The 17,420-nt window shown below is 43.6% G+C and overlaps 1 long non-coding RNA gene across 1 annotated transcript; it reads left to right on the top strand.

Annotated features, from left to right (window-relative positions):
* The first annotated feature begins 9,363 nt into the window (after positions 1 to 9,363).
* Positions 9,364 to 11,615, top strand: LOC108090090. The gene is made up of 2 exons (XR_001771327.1): positions 9,364 to 10,897; positions 10,972 to 11,615. It is a non-coding gene; the product is annotated as an uncharacterized LOC108090090 (long non-coding RNA).
* Positions 11,616 to 17,420: the final 5,805 nt, after the last annotated feature.

The raw sequence follows: 17,420 nt of genomic DNA, 5'->3' as shown, positions 1-17,420 counted from the left end.
TGGATTTTCTCGCCCCATCTCCCTTCCTCGCTCGCTCGCCATAATTTTTCTGCCAATTTGAGCAACTGGGAAAGTTGGCCGACTCTCGCACTTACACGTATTTACGTTGCGATTTTTATTTCCTGTAATTTTTACGATATTACTTATTTTTATGCAGCTCACAGCAGATCGGGAAGGGGAATGAGGGCTTTATATGTGGCAGGGCGGCGGTCGGGGGAGCAGCGTTTAGCTTTCATTTTGAATTTTATGCCATTTTTATTGCTTGTTGTGCGCCATGTTGCTGTCGTCGTCGTCGCAGTTGTTGATGTTGCTGTTGCTGTTGCTGCTGCCGTTGCTGATGTTGCTGCTGGCAGCCGCATTATTAGTTTTTGAAACTCGAGCTGGGCCACGACAGAAATTAAAATAAAATGCGACGGGGGAGTGGCGGCGCCCCGGAGCCATCTATCTGCGTGCCAGCGTGCCAGAGGATGGCCAGAACAAAGGAAGCTCGGCCCACTCGAAAAGCCAGACACGGCAGCAGCAACTCGTTTCCAAATTCCCCACAGCAACATTAGTCAATTGGCATTCGACGCCGGTTAATATAATATTTGCCCTGCGCGCCTTTGTTGCCATTACGTATTGTTTTTACAGTTGCCCGGCTTATTTATTTCTAGCATTTGTTATTATTTCATTTAAATATTTATGCAGCGTGTCTGGCGTGACTATGGCGCATTATAATTACCGCAACAACAGGCCCGCTTATCGGCCCGTACACTTGATATTTCGCTGTGGTCTCGTTTTCGAGGTTTCGCTGTAACGTTCGGCTGGCTGCCCGCCTTTACCGCATTATATGGGTAATGGCTACGTGCTGCTATGGGCCCGACCTCGTTAAGTGGGTTGTACTCCGCCGATCCACCTTTCCACCGATCCACCGCCGATCGAGCAGGCATCAGCTATAGCCAACCCGTGTGGGCCGACGTTGTAAGCATTAACATTACGCCGCATTACAATCTACAATCCATCATCGGCGGCGGTGTCCCAATGCAATTGGCCAATTATCGGGTATTTCGTGCCGCAATTGATCCCAGACGTTCGCAGCCATCACTGCTGCTTTTCAAAGTTGCGCCTAAAACTGATGTAAATTTTGAATTAAAATGTGTGCAACTCACTGTAGACTATGTAATCGATAAGACAATGAGGTTTCCATTGATTTCTTCATAGCTCGCAGAGAGCAATGGACGAGTTTCAAAATGGTTATCTGAAGCCATTCGAAAAGATGTTTTCAGAAAGGGGATTAAATAATTTTAAAGTCAATCCTTTTAATGAAAAAAAGGTTAATCACAATTAACTAATAAAATTATAAAGATATAAATTACAAACTTTTAAATTAAATATAATTTTTAAATACGGTTTCGCTATAATGACTACGTTTAATTGAATATTGAAAGATAATCTCACAGCCGTCCTATTACCAATCAGAAAATAAATATAAACATATACATCATGCTGTTGTATTTTCACATGGTTTCTTCATACATTAAACCGTAGACTGCAAGAAATCGTATAAAGGATGTACCCGTATATTTTTGATGTTTGCATATTTTCATAAAACTTTGCTTTGCATTCTTTAAGAAGTTGAATCGAAATAGAGCAGGAAAGTTGATCAAAAGATATCAAAAACTAAGTTTGTTTTGTTTTTGTAAGCTGTTCACCTGCCGATAAGATTTTGACGAATTTAAGATTTTACTCGCTACTAAATTTCAATCATATTTAGGATACATATTTCAAAGACAAGTATTCGAGCTCAAAATAAAACTGTGTTTTATTTAGCAAGCAAGTTAGTCAGCTTACCGTTTATATAACCATTTAGAATAAGACTCATTTCTATGCGATCAAACTGAACAGGCCTCCACGCTACTTGAAAAGAGTTCCTAGGAAAAACCCACCGCCTAGAGGCTCTGTTTAAATAAATTGTAGGCACTTACCCCTTGCTTGGGTCCCTCGAGCTGAGCATTTGTGTGTCTGCAATTAAATACACATTGAAGCCTTCGCAAGCCCGATAATCATCTGGATGTCTGCCTAGCCACATGCGTTGTTTGTTAATGTCTGCGCCATTATTTGATTTATATTTTCCATATAAACACTCCGTTGTCGGGCTTCTGCTTCTTCTGCTTCCACTGCTGCTGCTTTTGCTGCTGTTGCTGCTGGTGGTGGTGCCACTGCCACTGCCGCTTATTGATGTTTGTCCAACTCGCAATCATTCAAAGACCAAACCAGTTGGTCACTCGACCATTTCCAGTGAGCCAGGCCAAGTGGGTGGTGCGGTGGGAGGGGAAAGGGGAAGGGGAGCGGAGACAGGCACTCGTCAGTGGCCATCGATCAGGCGATGGTAAATGTTTTTCCAATTTATTTCCATGCTTTACTTGGCCGACGAGCAGCGCTAACTTGGCCAAAGACTTGGCTGCTAGTTTCAGTTTCAGCTTAGTTTTTCGTGCAATTAAATTGAGTTATTTGCGTTTTGTCTGGTCAAAGTTCTTGCCGGTCTCTGTCCACCTACACGCCGAAAAAAATGGGAAACCAAATTAGAAGGTGTGGTTTTATATTCACAAAAAAAAAAAAAACGTTTACATTTACATAACTACGACAAAAAAGATCAGGGGAATTAATACCATTTTAAAGCATTTCCCTTTCACCTCTCTTTTAAAGTGGAAATAAAGATGATAAATTAATCCTGTTATGCACGCATTTCTGCTTAATTATTCGATTGACTTAATCCCCCAATACCAGATACTATTCAAACTAAAGGGAGATTCATCAGAAAGATGGATATTGCCAACTGGTGGATGCATCAATCTTACACTTCAAGGTATAACATAAAAGTAAGAGCCATTTCTAATGTAACCATGTGATACTCCGTATAACAGAAAAGTAAGAGCCATTTCTAACATAACCATGTGATACTCCGTATAACATAAAAGTAAGAGCCATTTCTAACATAATCATGTGATACTCCGTATAACAGAAAAGTAAGAGCCATTTCTAACATAACCATGTGATACTCCGTATAACAGAAAAGTAAGAGCCATTTCTAACATAACCATGTGATACTCCGTATAACAGAAAAGTAAGAGCCATTTCGAACATAACCATGTGATACTTCGAAGTTCAAGGTGGATTTTGCTCTGAGTGTAACTATCCGCTCATGGAGTCTGTCTGCATGTCTGGCTTAAATTGAATTGGCCTTTGTGCGGACACTCGTGCACTCATGTATGGCATACATGTCCCCATTCCACCTTCCCCGTTCCTCATTCCCTCTCTCCCCCTCTCCCCTCTCCTCTCCCCTTCCCACCGTCCGTCCGTCCACACAATAAAATCCAAACAGAGCGACGCTCATTGAATAAATAATCGAATAAAATATGCTGCTGCTGCCGCTGTGCGACTTCTTCGCATTTCTGCTCTCCTTTTTGTTGCAAAATATCCAATTTCCAATTTCAAATTCCAATTATATTGCTCTACGCTTTTTATTATTATTATTGTCGCTGTTGTTGTTGTTGTTGCTGTTGTTGTTGTTGTTGTTGCTATTGTTGTTGCTGTTGCTGTTGTTGTTGCCACTGCTGTCGCCGACAAGAGCAATGAAAAATCAATATTGACATGAATGTTGACTGGGGCCGGAGGAATCTGAATTTCTGCCACTCGCCCACTTAGGCGAACAGCTCAATAAGGACATGGCTGTCAGCTCGGAGGGGAAGTGGCAGCCACGACAAAGTTACAGCCAAGTCTTGGCTCTTCGCTTTTGGCTCTGGGCAAACAAGCCCGTACGAACCCGTCCTCGCAGGAATGTCCATAAGAAGTTGCCACAAACGCACACATTCTGGCATTTTCGCTGTGCAGTCGTGTGAGCGAGCCATGGAAATGCAACTGCAACTGCCACGGACATCCGAGGATGGAAAGTTCCGCAGTTCAAATATTTGGCATCTCGGACAGAGGACATTTCCAGAAAGCCCACAAAGGGTTCCCAGAAGTAGGCAACAAATTGAAACCTCACATTATTCCCGTTTATTTGATGGCCCTTTAGATTTGTTTCTTAGGTTTCTAATGAATATAAAGCATTTTTCATACAATAACTTTGATGTTTAAGCTACAACAAGTGTATACTTCTTCCACATTGAGTACATAGAATTCTAACAACTTGAGTATCTCTATTTATTTACAATGTATCATGAAACTCCCTAGTTGAATGACTGATTCACATTGACTAACCACTGACATTGCGCATACGCCCTGCAGCCCGGGCTCGTTCTCGTGAAGATTTCCCACTAATTGCTACCATGTTACAAAGCCAAATGGCCACATCCGCTGCACAGCTCCCTTCCCTTCCGTTCCCTTCCGTTCCCTCCCTCCCAGCTCCTCTCCAATCAATCGAAAATAGTGTTCAGTGCGCCTCCCTTTTATTTGAGCTTAGTCAAACCGGAAATGTTGCTCGGCAGCAGAGTTCCCAGCAGGCGGCGGCAGATAAATTGCTTAATTACAAATATTGCAGGCAGCCTCCGCTCCGAGTTGCAAGGAAGTTGTCCCCGAGAACTTCCCAGCCCAGGCGCTGTGAGAGAAAAATATGCGCCGGCGACTGTCATGCAAATTAGCAAGAAAAATTGCATGCCAAATGTTGTTTGTAGTTTGTTGTTTGTGTAGTCGCAGCGAAGTCAAATGTCTATAATTTAAGCAGAAAACAAGCGACAGATACATGCAGCAACTGCAGGCAAATCTCTAGCAGTCTCTTTCCTTTTGCCGCTGTTGCAAAATTTATACACGCGGCTGCCGCGGCAGAAAAATAAATTCAAAAAAGGAGAGAGAAACATTACTGGCTGTTGCTGCTGCTGCTGCTGGCTAATTTGCCACAGCAGGCAGTGGAAATTGTTGATGTGCAAAAATGTTGCTGCCGCCGTTGTTGTTGTCGTGTAAATGCCATAAATTAGTTTGTGTCAACAGACACAGAAAAGCGGAATTAAACATTGCATTTTATTTGTATTCGTATTTTTATACTTATTTTTATTTTAATCTCTTCAGCTTTAACTCTTCTATTTCTGCGATGGCCATTTCCATGCTTCATTCTCCCCAATTCAAGCGAATTTATTATGTTGGCTCGGCTTTGCCCACGGGTTTCGGATTAGATTTGACTTTGCCGGATAGTTTGACTGGTTTTTTGCAGCTTGCACATTTGGCATTGGCGTGCTCGCAAAATTATTGGCCATATATTTCGGCGCTTATGGCCGCACGAGCTGTGAAGGTCGTGTGGGTGTTGCTCTTGGGGAGGGAGTGGGGAAATGGGGGAAATCAGATATGCAGCAGAGCCAAAATCAATGCTGCCCCGCCACACACAGACTCTCTCTCGATTGTGTAAGCCAGAGATTGGAAACTGTGATAAATGCCATCTGAAAATGTTTTGTAATGCCCATTGGACAATAAAGGCAAATTGAATTATATAAATGGAATATGCTTATGGAAATCGAAGCTGGCTCTGCTGGAATTTCCCTTCGCAGAAGTGGTTAGCTAACTTTGGCAGAACTATTCTCAGGGTGAAATAGTAACTAAACTGCTTTTAGCATCTGTTCATTATTATATTATATTATTTTATTTTTAGTTACTTATTATAAAATAAGCGTATGATTGTATGATTAGATCATCGAGGATATTCCTAGATATATATTTAATTTATTTATGTATATTTAACGAACTTGTAACGAATAGCAAACGAATAGTTGAATTATTAGAAGTACAATTACAAACGAATATTCCGATAGCTGGGTGCCATTCATATTCAATTAGAATAGATTGGGCTCCATTGTGAGCGAATTAGACCATCTGCGAGTCCCCATTGTGTCTGCTCCCATTCCGTCCTCGATGGCTTTCTTCGCAAGTTGACAATTTGTCAAGATTTCCGTTGCGTCAGAAAGTCAGCAGCTCTTCTGCCCAGCTCATCCAAGCACATCGCATTCACTCGAAGGTCCACTTAAGCGCCATCTATATATGTTTATATATATATATATGGTAGAGTATATATCTTGGTCCCCGTTTGTGGGTGCCGGCAATTGAACAAATTGCCAAGGGTAGCGTTCCAACAACCCACGAGCTGCGAGCTGCGAGCCCAAGCTCATAAATAAAATGCCAAAAATCCTAATTGTAAAAGTTTTCATTTTTATGACAAAATTATACCAATATATCACGGGCGGGGGCTCAACCTCGACCCACCGCCCACTCAGCTCTTTGGTAGCTCGTTAGGCCAATAAAAACGACGGAAGAAAAATGAAATCAATGGCAGGGCAATTCGGAACACAAAGTGCTGCGAGGAATTCCGACTCACAATGAAAAGCTAGAGAGCCAAAGGAAATCCCACAGTTCGCACACAACAATGCCAAATAAATTAAATTAGTCACAAGCATATTTCAAAATCATATATAATATATAAGCCAGAACGGCCTCATCCACGACATGTATATATAAATCCTATCTCGTTCAGTTGGGCCAAGGATGCGGGCCAGCAAATAAAGCATAGAAAACGTGGAGGAGGGACGTTTTTATATATCATTTTATGTGCGCCGTGGGCGAATGTTACATAAAACTCGTTTATGGCCGAAAAGGGTTGGGTCCGAGAGTTTTACGATAGCCGCTCGCCAGAGTTGCCAGAGTTGCAACTATCTATCCGCCGACTGACTCCCTGATGTTCAGTCAAATTGCCTCCCAAACGGGGAGGGAGATATAAAAAGAAGCTCTACTTATTGCCGTGTTTCTTTTTTTGGGTCGCGCCTTTAAAGGAGTCTCTCCCAAGGACCAACTCCCCCGACACCGATACAGATACAGATACGGCTACGAGCACACATACAGATACAAATACAGATTGAGATACATATACACACGGAGCAGCCACCCACACATGCAGACACTCAACTGAACCTAACGACATAATAAAACCGGCATTTTTATGCATGTCTGAGTAACTTCATGAGCCAGACCAGACCGTTTTCCCCCTCCCGCCGACCCCACCTGTTCTACCGCCCACCGCCCACCGCCCACCGCCCACCGCCACGCCTCGCAGAGTTTTCCTGCTCTTCACTTCCAGCGCAGACAGTCGGCTTTTCTGTTTCAGGTTCACTGGAAGCGCCGCCGATTCCCGTGGGTTCAGCCGCAGAGTTTTCCTCCGAGGAGCGCTCCTGCGCACTCCCGCTCGCTTTTCTCTCGACTTTCCCCGGTTTTCTCTCCGGCTCTCCGCTGAATGACCAAAGGAACCTGCGCAGTGGAAAGGCGTGTCACAGGAGCAGCCGGAAAACAAAGGAACCCGAGGCAACAACAGCAACAATCGCCGCATTTTGGGAAGGTCGTTTGCCAACAGTTGTAAAACGGCCCAAGCCGCACAGCTGGGCGGCCAGGCGAAAGAGACGGGGATAGTGGAAGAGAAAGAGACGGAGAGCACCCGCAGAAGAGGGTCACACATTTATGCAACGAGGCGTCGACCGGCATGTAATTAACTTAGGCCGAGCCAGCCCGACGACATCGGTGGGTGGATGGGTGGATGGGCGGAACTCGGGTGGTGGGTGGGTGGTGAATCCCCCTCCTGCGAGTGGAGCTCTGAGGCTCTGGCGGAGGAATCCAGACGGGGCTTCGTTCGCTGCAAGTGTGCTATGTAGCTATGTATCTATATATCTACGGCTCGAGGTCGTTTGCCGGCACTTCTCAAACAAACGAGCCAGCGCTCCTGCCAAGATGAGCATGTACAATTGCCGGGGCCTAAAAAGAACTGGGAGCCACACAGGGGGAGCCAACATGGTAGCCGGGCTGCCAAAGCCATCATACAAGTGAATTAATCAAGAGGTAAACAGCGATAAAGCCGACAAATATCTGACATTTATTTACAGAAAGGACCATTTAGGGATCACATCCTAAAATTCAGGGCCATTTAAAAATCTATTTATTTTAGGAGACGAAATGGTGTGAACAGAAAAATGGGTAAAAATAAATCTAGGAATATGCAACAAAAATCTTAAATAGTACCTTAAAAGGTTTTTGTTCATATTAAGTTTGTATTTTTGTGCCTGTTGTTGTTTTTGAATAAATAAATAGTAATAAAAACACATAAGTTATATATATATATGTATATATATTAAATAAATGCTTTCCAAATTCAATAAACCTACTAAGGATGGTGTTTTCGCAAGCTCTTACATAAATTCTTAGCAACACTTCACGATTCTGGGTTCAAGTCAAAAAAAAGGATATGTTACAAATCAGAGCCATTTCTTACAGCCTTTACATCGTTGTTACTATATATACTATATATGTATAGTATAGCCATGTGTGTTTGCGTACAAAACATATGTGCTCGCGTTGGCCCAAGTTAAGAGAAGTGGCGGGCACATTTGCCTTTGTTGCCACTGCTGCTGCTATTATTCTTATAAAATATGCTGCATATGCCGCACGGATGATTGTGCTTGCACAACTTCGAAAATAAAAGCATACAGCGAGAAGAACGAAACACTTGCGACAACATTGCCGAGCAGGAACCAAAGGCCCGGGAAGTTCACTTGGCTCGGGGCACAACCAACCTCTTCTCCATCGCCACACACCACACCACATGTGTGTACACAACTCGGGAACTTTGCAAAGCCTTTCTCGACACGAAGTGACGGAGTCTCGAGCGCATGAATATTTCACGGAAATGATGATGAAACTAAGGAGGAATTCCATTAGCCTGCAACATGACGAAATTTGGACATTGAAGCATATTAATGGGTTTCTTGAATATTAAATAAAAGAAATAGCTGGCGGAGATCTTGAACTTTCCTTATGGACGTCTGAAAATTGCGCTTTGAATTGTTTTAATATTTTTATTCTCTCAAAAAACTATTTCCAAATGTAAAAAAAAAGATCGACTTCAAAGTTTAAATACTTGTTTGCTGGAACCAATGTGGATTATTTAGTTTGTTTATTACATCGTTATTAAGACTATACTCTAATCATTTGGTTTTAAATGGAGAGATCTTCGCTGCATATTTAAATTTAACTACAAAGTCAACATAAATAAACAAGCTCATCATTATTTAGGTTAATAAGCTCTTTCGAAAGAGTTTAATGAAAAATAGCAACTCCTTGCATATAACTTGTACTTTCGAATAAAATGCGTTCGTGGAAATGTAGTGATTCTTAAACAAATAAAATATATAAATATTCATATTTGAAAAACATCAAATTTCAATGGTTTGACTTAAATAACAATACCTTCTGAAATATTTTCTTACTAAATGAGCATAACTAAGAAAACATGGTTGTCCAAAAGTTTTCAGGTCGAGCCGAACAAATTACTAACTGCTATTTCTTTACTTGTATCTCCCAACTACTTTGAATCATCTATCAAAATTCGCATCAATCAAACGCCCCTCCACTCAGCATAGTTCCCAACTCAATCAACCGAATGGCAGCCACACCTTCCGATCGGACGACCTACCTCTGCGATATCCACCATTCATCTCCCCTCCCTGCCAACTCCAGAATTCCATTCGCAGGGCCTTAATTGAAAATTGCTGTCATGAAAAATACTCGTAAACTACGCTTCTAAGAAGTGGCCCAGACAATCGAGTGTATTGTGTGTGCACAATATAAATTTCTCATAACAATTGTACAATATGCATAACAACGCCGAGTTCCAGTTTCAATACACCGCACCTCATCAAAGTCTGGGGCCCAACAAAGAACACAAGTGTTCCGGTGGACACAAACTCGATTGGAGGCCCAACCGATCCGAACTCGAGCGGTACGAACCAAACCGAGCTGGAAATCGTAAAAGCCGTGCTGGGATTATGGCTGGAAAACTATTGTCTGGACCAGAGCTCTAAGGTAGTAAAACGTATGTATATTGCCGAGCCAAAGATGAGCTCAATATCAGCTGCACTTTAATCTTACACGGCGAAAAGTGATATATCTGAAATAATCAATGTGAAAACAGGGACCAGAATTGAATAGAACTTAATGAAATATTTTTCCAACAGGCTGTATTCATTTATTAATCCTTTGTTATGTCCGAGGGATAGTTATTTGTTTCCTGTGTAGAATTTTCGAGTGGCGAATGGCACTTCAACCCGTTCTCCGGGTCGAGGCCCCGCAGTCCGGCCAAGACGCACACTCGGGCGTATTCGAGTAGGACAAACAATACAGGCTTCAAAAACGCTTCGTTGCATATCAAATTAATTACAGAGCAGGCCCGAAAAAGAGGAGAGCGGCGGACCCGACCGGCCTGTCAGACAACCCTTGAAGATTGTTTTCTTCTGCAGGGCCGAAAACTTTTTGCACAAAGGCGAGTTAAGCTTTTGTGACTGCACACGGTGAGGACTTTCTGGGGTGGCAGGAGGAGGAGAGGGGAAAGGGGAAAGGGGGAGGAGGAGGACGATGCGACAGCTGACAGCCAACAACTCATGCACAGTGAGAACTGAAGGCATAATTTATGCCTTCAAAGTGGATTGTTCAAAGAAAACTTGGACCATTTTTCCCCTGAACAACAACATCAGCGGCAGCCAGAGCACGTCCTGTCCTCATCTTAGTCCTCATCCTCGTTGTCCTCGGTACGTTCTTGTCAACATTGAGAACAATAAAGTCGAAAACAAGATGAATAGCCAGCCCGGGGACGACGTCGAATTGGATATGCTCTCTACCTCGTTTGTTCCAGGGAATCTTCAGGGATTTCCCCTCAGAGGATGACTGGAAATCACGTCCTTTGATCGAAAATGAAATAATGCGATAGGAAAACATAGGCTGTTCTTGGGTAGAAGGTCTCCCTTTCAGGACTGGTTTTAATTACAATAGAGTTTATACTTTGAATTAGTTATTTGTGCATGCCCAAAACTGAAATGGGGATGAAAGAGAAACTTAAAATCAGGTACTTCCTATGGTATATTGGTGAACCCTTTATTAGTTAACTATCGTTTATTAAAAATCTAATAATCATTTCAGTAGCAGTCTTTACGCGCCTTGAAAGGGCATTTGCAATCCGCGGAGACAGTTTCCAGATCCGTGCGGTTTTTGTGTGTTTTTCGGTCATGACAAAACAAAATAAGAGCCGAGGAGAATGCAACTAAAACTGAAAATTTGAAACAAAGGGATGTGCGGCTGCAGAAACAAACCGAACCAGCAACAACCAGGACAGAGCCCGTCGAGAAACAGAAGCGAAACCCGGAGCAGAAACTCATTCACTCCCAGTTTGCTGTTCAAACAGAAGATTCTCGGGAAATGGGCCGAGAAGTGTACTTCTGTGGATTGGGGATTGGGGATTGGGGAACTGGGGGACTGAATGGGCTAAGCTCACGCACAGACACGCCCCCAGTCCCGAAAATGTTATTTTAACTACATTTCGGCTTTTTATGGCGCTGCCCCTCGAACCGTCGTCTTTTGTCTGGACGTTCCTTATGGCGAAATATCGTACATTTATTAATACATAATCATCTTTGTTGTCGAGCAGCGGCAACATGAGAACCGGCCGCATGGAGATGGCGATGGAGATGGAGATAGAGGCCCTCGAAGGTCCCCGCGGACGACTTTTGTGTGCTCCCCAGTGAGCTGTGGCCCATTCAGAAATAAAGCAGTAAAATCGTAATAGATATGAGGGCTCCTATCTCCCTGGTCGAGCCTGCGGTCTATTGTCGTCGTCGTTGGACGTGTTGTTCGGTCGGATCGGGTTCTGGGAAACGCAGCCTAGTTAGTGAACTCGAGCTGACTGGCCCGAAAATGTGTTTTTTGTTATTCTCCCTGGCTCTGGATTTGCCTTTGGCTTTTGTTTTTACTTTCAGTTTCCCCTCGCAGCTCTTTGTTTTTGTTCGGAGTGGTTGCTTAGTTGTGCAGAAAGGCCGATTACTCGAATGAGTATAATTTGTTCACGTTGCTCTGGCTTACTAGATGGAGTCGAAGTCCGCTTCCCCGAAATTTAGACTGGCGAGTATCGTATGAACACAGGCCTGGTAAATGTTTTCGTTTGAATGCATTAATCTGGGAATTAGTCGCGGAGGAAGCCGACACCGCATGTGGAGTACGAGGTTTAGGGGGCGGATCATCCCAAATTGACGAGCTGCATTGACATTCATTTCAGGTTTTCCACAGAATGCTCTAACATCTGTCGGGTTAAATAATAATTGCATGTGTACTTACCAATGGTTTATGTTGATTAAACCACCCGCATCATAAAACTAGATTTTAAGCGTTATAAAAAAAGAATACAATATGCAACTATGAGGATATTTATGGATGGTGAAAGTGTTATATTATAGATATAACTTAACACAGATAAAGGTTGTGAAAAATCACTGTTAGTGAAAGTAATAGTTATAGCAATAATATTGGAATAAAATTTTAATCCTTGAATAAAATGGTCTCCCATAAATCCCATAAGCACGAAAAAAACATTATCATTATAATTTTCCAACCTTGAATATGAACAACAAACAAGCTATAAAGAACTTGCATCCCGAGTCTTCCCATGGCAACTTAAACTATTGTGAGTATACGGGTATCCCATTATGTTAATGAGCCATTGTATAATCTCTTTCAGGCGAGTGTGCAAATCATTTCCGGCCATCTGCGAACGGCACACAATTAGCTGGCCACCAAATTATATCCAGATTGGAGAGCAGATGAGACTATACACAATCCGATCCGATCCCATTAGGCAAAGCTTGGGACGGGACAAGCGGCCAGTTCCTGTCGCCCGAAATTGGCAAGAAAGCGGCTCAGTGGTCCAAAAAAGAAATGCTAATGAGCGGCGGACAAGCGAGTCGAAACGAAAACTGTTAGCCAGTCAGTCCATTGTTGAGTGACTAGTGAATAAAGTAAATGCACCGAAAGAAAAATCGGGTTACAGAAAAACATCAATATTATAATATATTACAGTAAGGATTTTTAATAAGTTTTAGTCAGGATAGCTGTTTTTCACACTGACACTTTTTAAGAAGAACTAAATAACAAAGCTAAATTCGCTCAGTGAGGAGGTGAAGTATCAACCTTGGAACCTGTGCCTTTTTTCTGCCAGTGCCCTCGACTGTCTGCTGAATGCCCAAATGACCGACTGAGTGAGTGAAGGAGAAAGAGAAGCCAACTCCGTGGAGCGACGCACAATTCAATTGAAACTGTTGCCGGATCGGGACTCTGCTGGGCTCGAAGTGGGTTTTGGAAGTGGACGTGGACGTGGAACTGGAACTGTGGCTGCAAGAACTGCCGGCTTACCTTGCCTCTCAAATTGATGAACAGCAACAAAGGCTGTCCGGGGACAAAGGAAAGCCGGGCATAGAAAAGCGACTTTCAAAGTTTCCATCGCGACAATGCGAGTGTGTTTTATATACATTTTTCTTTCTTCTGCGAAATTAATGAACTATTCAAATGTCAAAGGATCCGAGGGCAAGAAACGGCGACGGTGACGGCGACGGCAAACAGTTGGTGACAACAAAACGGGCCAACAATAAAAATGAGTCCAGCGAAGGGAAGCCCATAAAAAGATTTTTCCCGTTTCATGAGGCTTTCCCCGATCCCCCCCTCATCGCCATCCGCCGATTTCCTCGGTGTGAGTATGCGCTTTTACGAAACTCAAAAAGCAATTTACCCCGGCATCGTGAGAGGTAGTCGCTGCCCCGCGTCTTGAGCTCTAAGTGCCTCCAAAGGACGATGCTCAGGTCGAAGCGTCAAAACTCGAAGAGACGAGGCGTCGCGAACCAGACAAAGCGAGTCTCCGGCGCACAGATACTCGTATTCTTCGTAAATGAGTCGTCGGTGCTGGGTTTTTATTGTCATTGCGTTTTATGGACAGTTTTACGAGCCAACGAAAGTGGTTCTGCCTGCCGGCGAAGGAGAGGTCCCGCGATAATGCCCCCCGATCCGATCCTATCCGGCATTTCGGGGTTTTACGATCGCGCAGCCATCGTATATACATCGTATATATTGTAAATCACACTTGCCTACGGAAAGAGTGTTGCCCCACTTTGGGGCAGACCCCCTCAACGATAAAACATCGCACATAAGATGTATATTAGCGTGTCCGTTAAATTGTTTTTAGTTGCCGACGCGTCTGCAAATGAGCCATTGTTGAAGGAAGGGGTTTGGGGAGGAGGGAATTGGGAGGATGGGAGAGGGGAGGGGAGGGGAATCTGCGGGTGCAGGGTAACACAGGGTACTTCAGCATCGACATGAGGTCTCCCCCTCCTCCCCCGAGTGGCAGTACGTAATCGTTTTGTGCATCTGCCACCCATTCATACCGACTTCGTGGGGAAGTGGGTGCCAAATGGAGGTGGGGAGGGGTGTGGAATGTGGGTGTTGCATGGTGTGAACTCATTGTGAATGGCCCTTCACCAGTGCAGTTGTGTTTCCAGCTCGCAACTCCCGCGGTTTTCGATAATTTACAGCGTGCCAAGTTCCTCATTCGCGAGTTTTCGTTAGAGGAGCGCCAGGTGAAAAGGCATTCCTTCAAGTGTTGCTGAAAAAATAATGAAGAAATGTTTTGATATATATTGGAAAAGTTATTTTGCAATAATCTCATCAGGAAGCTTTGAAGTTTTAATAAATATTTTCAATATCAAGACTTTATTTTTAAAATTCCTTTTCAACGCGAAGTTTTCTGAAGAGTTTGCAAATGAAATGAGCGTAACGTTTCTTTTAAACTTGTTCTTCCCCTTTAAATTAATCTTAGTTTCCCCTTCCGTATTCTGTATCTTCGCACACACTCAATTACACTTAATATGTCAATTTAGCCCCAACTACCCGACGATTCCCGATGGCCTCCCATCTTCTCCGGATTCGCGCGTTTGAAATGTTTTGCAAGCATCTGTTAATTGTGCCGCATGCATTTTTAATGTCATTTACCTGGCCACCGCCACTGGCCCTCGGCTGATTTCTAATTAAAATGCACATCGGCGGCGGAAGAAGCAGGAGAATCTTCTTCGCCGTATCAACAACTTTCAACCTCATCAAAGCGACTGGCACTTCGGAAATTAATTGCTGACTCCGCCTCACGCCACTGGCACCCTCTGGATCTCTTTTCATCTGGCTCTTGAAGACACTCGACACGTTGGCGCAATAAAAATAAAACTCATTACGATAAATTGCCGGGAAGAGGGAAACAGAAACAGAAAGCGAAGCGAAAAGGTCGCTGCCATAATTCAGGGAAATGCTCAGAAGTCGTTTCATCTTCGCTCGATTCGCCGTTCGGTCGGTCACTCGAAGCCATTCAGATTTTCATTAGAATTTTGAATTTCCAATTTGGGCTGTAACGTGGCTGTAATGAAGCAAAAGGCATCGCAATCGGAATCGAGAACCGGGTTGTGTGCAATCTACGGCTTCAAGAGAATCGGGTTTGCAAATCTCTTTCGCATGAACGACAGCACAGATATTGGAATTCTCCCCCGACGACGACCTTCCCGCTGATTGCTCGAAAACTTTTCATTTCGCTTTGCATAATTTACAATTTATTATTTTGCGTAATTTATTGTACGTGCCGCAATTTATGCACAAAATGTTGAACACAACGCTTCATTAATCAGAGTCCGAGCTTTCCCACAGTCCCAAGAGTCTACTGGCTACACCGGGAAAACTCGATACGTGCTGGTGAAGCTGGTTACAAAATTGTTAACATGGGATAGCTTGATTTCAATGGTTAAAATAGTACGCTGATATTAAGCTATTGCGTCAGGGAATTTCATGTACTGCAATCTATAAAAAGCTTTGACCTACTACGTCATTAAAATTTAATTAATGCATTCCTGTTCTGTAATACTTATTAATACTTTAATGTGTTTCTCTAACCAGATACCTCTTCAAAAAAGGAGAGTTTAAGAGTAAAATATAGTTAGAAAGATATATTCTATAGCTCTTACCCCATTTTTCTCAACAATAAACATAATAGTGACTGGTTTCGCTCTGTGTAGAAACTGCCGTTTCCTCCGGCAGGCAACTCTCTGAAATACTAATTAAGCTTAATGTAATGCACATATGCGATAAGTCGGCGGGGTTAGCCTATCCGAGATTATAACGACTGCGGACTCCGGCTGGCCTCCCTGCCAGCTCAATATATTTATATTGTATTTAGGTGGCTTGTCAGCCGGTGATTGATGTGGCAGCGACTGCTGGCTGCTGGCTGTTGGCTGCTGGCTGTTGGCTGCTGGCTTTGGCTTTTCAGCCATATTCGGCGCACAAAGCCGGGCTTCAATACAATCCGAGAGTCTGGCGGTGATAAATTGTTGCCCAAACAATGCGTATGACTTTTCAAAATAAATTCATAAGCTTGTAGTTTGAGAACGGAGCCTGTTTCTAGTGAGCTCATTGTCTGGGTTGGGTATCGTGTATATCTTACCGTATCGGATGGGGAAGATTACTGGCGCATCAAATGTGAGTTCACTGAACAAATCAGCTACCTAAATTCTAATTACATTCTTTTACACTTACTCATAGTTAACGAGTGTTAGATACTTCCACCGAATCTTTAAATGTTTGTAATTTAAAGCAGATAGTTATTTAAATAACACAGCTGAAAACATTCTTCTCCCTTTTTATTGGTAAATGTGATGGTGCCAAATCAATAATGAAAAGGGCTGCCATCACGCTACGCAAATGCCTCGATGCTTAGTGGCATAAATATTCATTAGACCGACTTACGAAGACTTCTTTCCGACATTTCAAGGGGCAACCCGGAGGGATTACGGACTTTAAATGAGCGCACAATGGGTCATCTTTCAGGCCCACTCGCCTGTGTCTCATAAGCGGGCAAATGCTATCTGCCGCCGCCAGTATCTTATGCTGATTCCATTCCATTTAGCCGCGGACCCAGACGCTTCCTTCCCGACCCTCATCATAACTTTCGAGCCGCAGTTTATTGTGCTCGCGCGTTTGTTTGTTTTCACAAAATTAAACGCAAACAGCGAGTGGCAGACAACTTTGTGTGCTGTGTGGCAGGCGCCCCATATGCGCGATGCGATGCGATGCGATCGAATGTCAAGAAGTTGTGCTCCCATCCGATGCTTCCCCAACTAAAAGCCAAATAAACAAACGGACGGTACGGCATTGAAGAACGCCAGATTCCGAGCTGGGCAGCAGAACAAAGGCCAGGAGACCAGAAAGAACCGGCCCGTAATTCAATTAGGTGCAAAGCGTTTCGAGAGCTTTTCCGTTGGTCGCCTGCCAGAAACCCAGAAAACCAGAAGAGCGCTTCTCCCAAAGGCGCGCTGACTTTCATCTATTAAAATATACAAATTGCTTTCGGTGGGTGGTTCTCTGTGGGGGCGGGGGGCTGAAGGGCGTTGCCTCCTGTCGCCCTTGTCACTTCACACGGTCTGATGCACAGGACGAAATGAGGTGCTGGGTTGTGGGAGGTTGGCAGTGGATGGCTGTCCCATGCGCGTTCGTCTTTGACGGTTTTAAATTGATTTTTTCGC

This window comes from Drosophila ficusphila, unplaced genomic scaffold, assembly GCF_018152265.1.
Source record: "Drosophila ficusphila isolate 14025-0441.05 unplaced genomic scaffold, ASM1815226v1 contig_791, whole genome shotgun sequence".
NCBI classification, from domain to species: Eukaryota; Metazoa; Arthropoda; class Insecta; order Diptera; family Drosophilidae; genus Drosophila; species Drosophila ficusphila.
The sequence above is the reverse complement of the archived record's forward strand: the minus strand, read 5'-3'. Positions and strand labels throughout refer to the sequence as shown.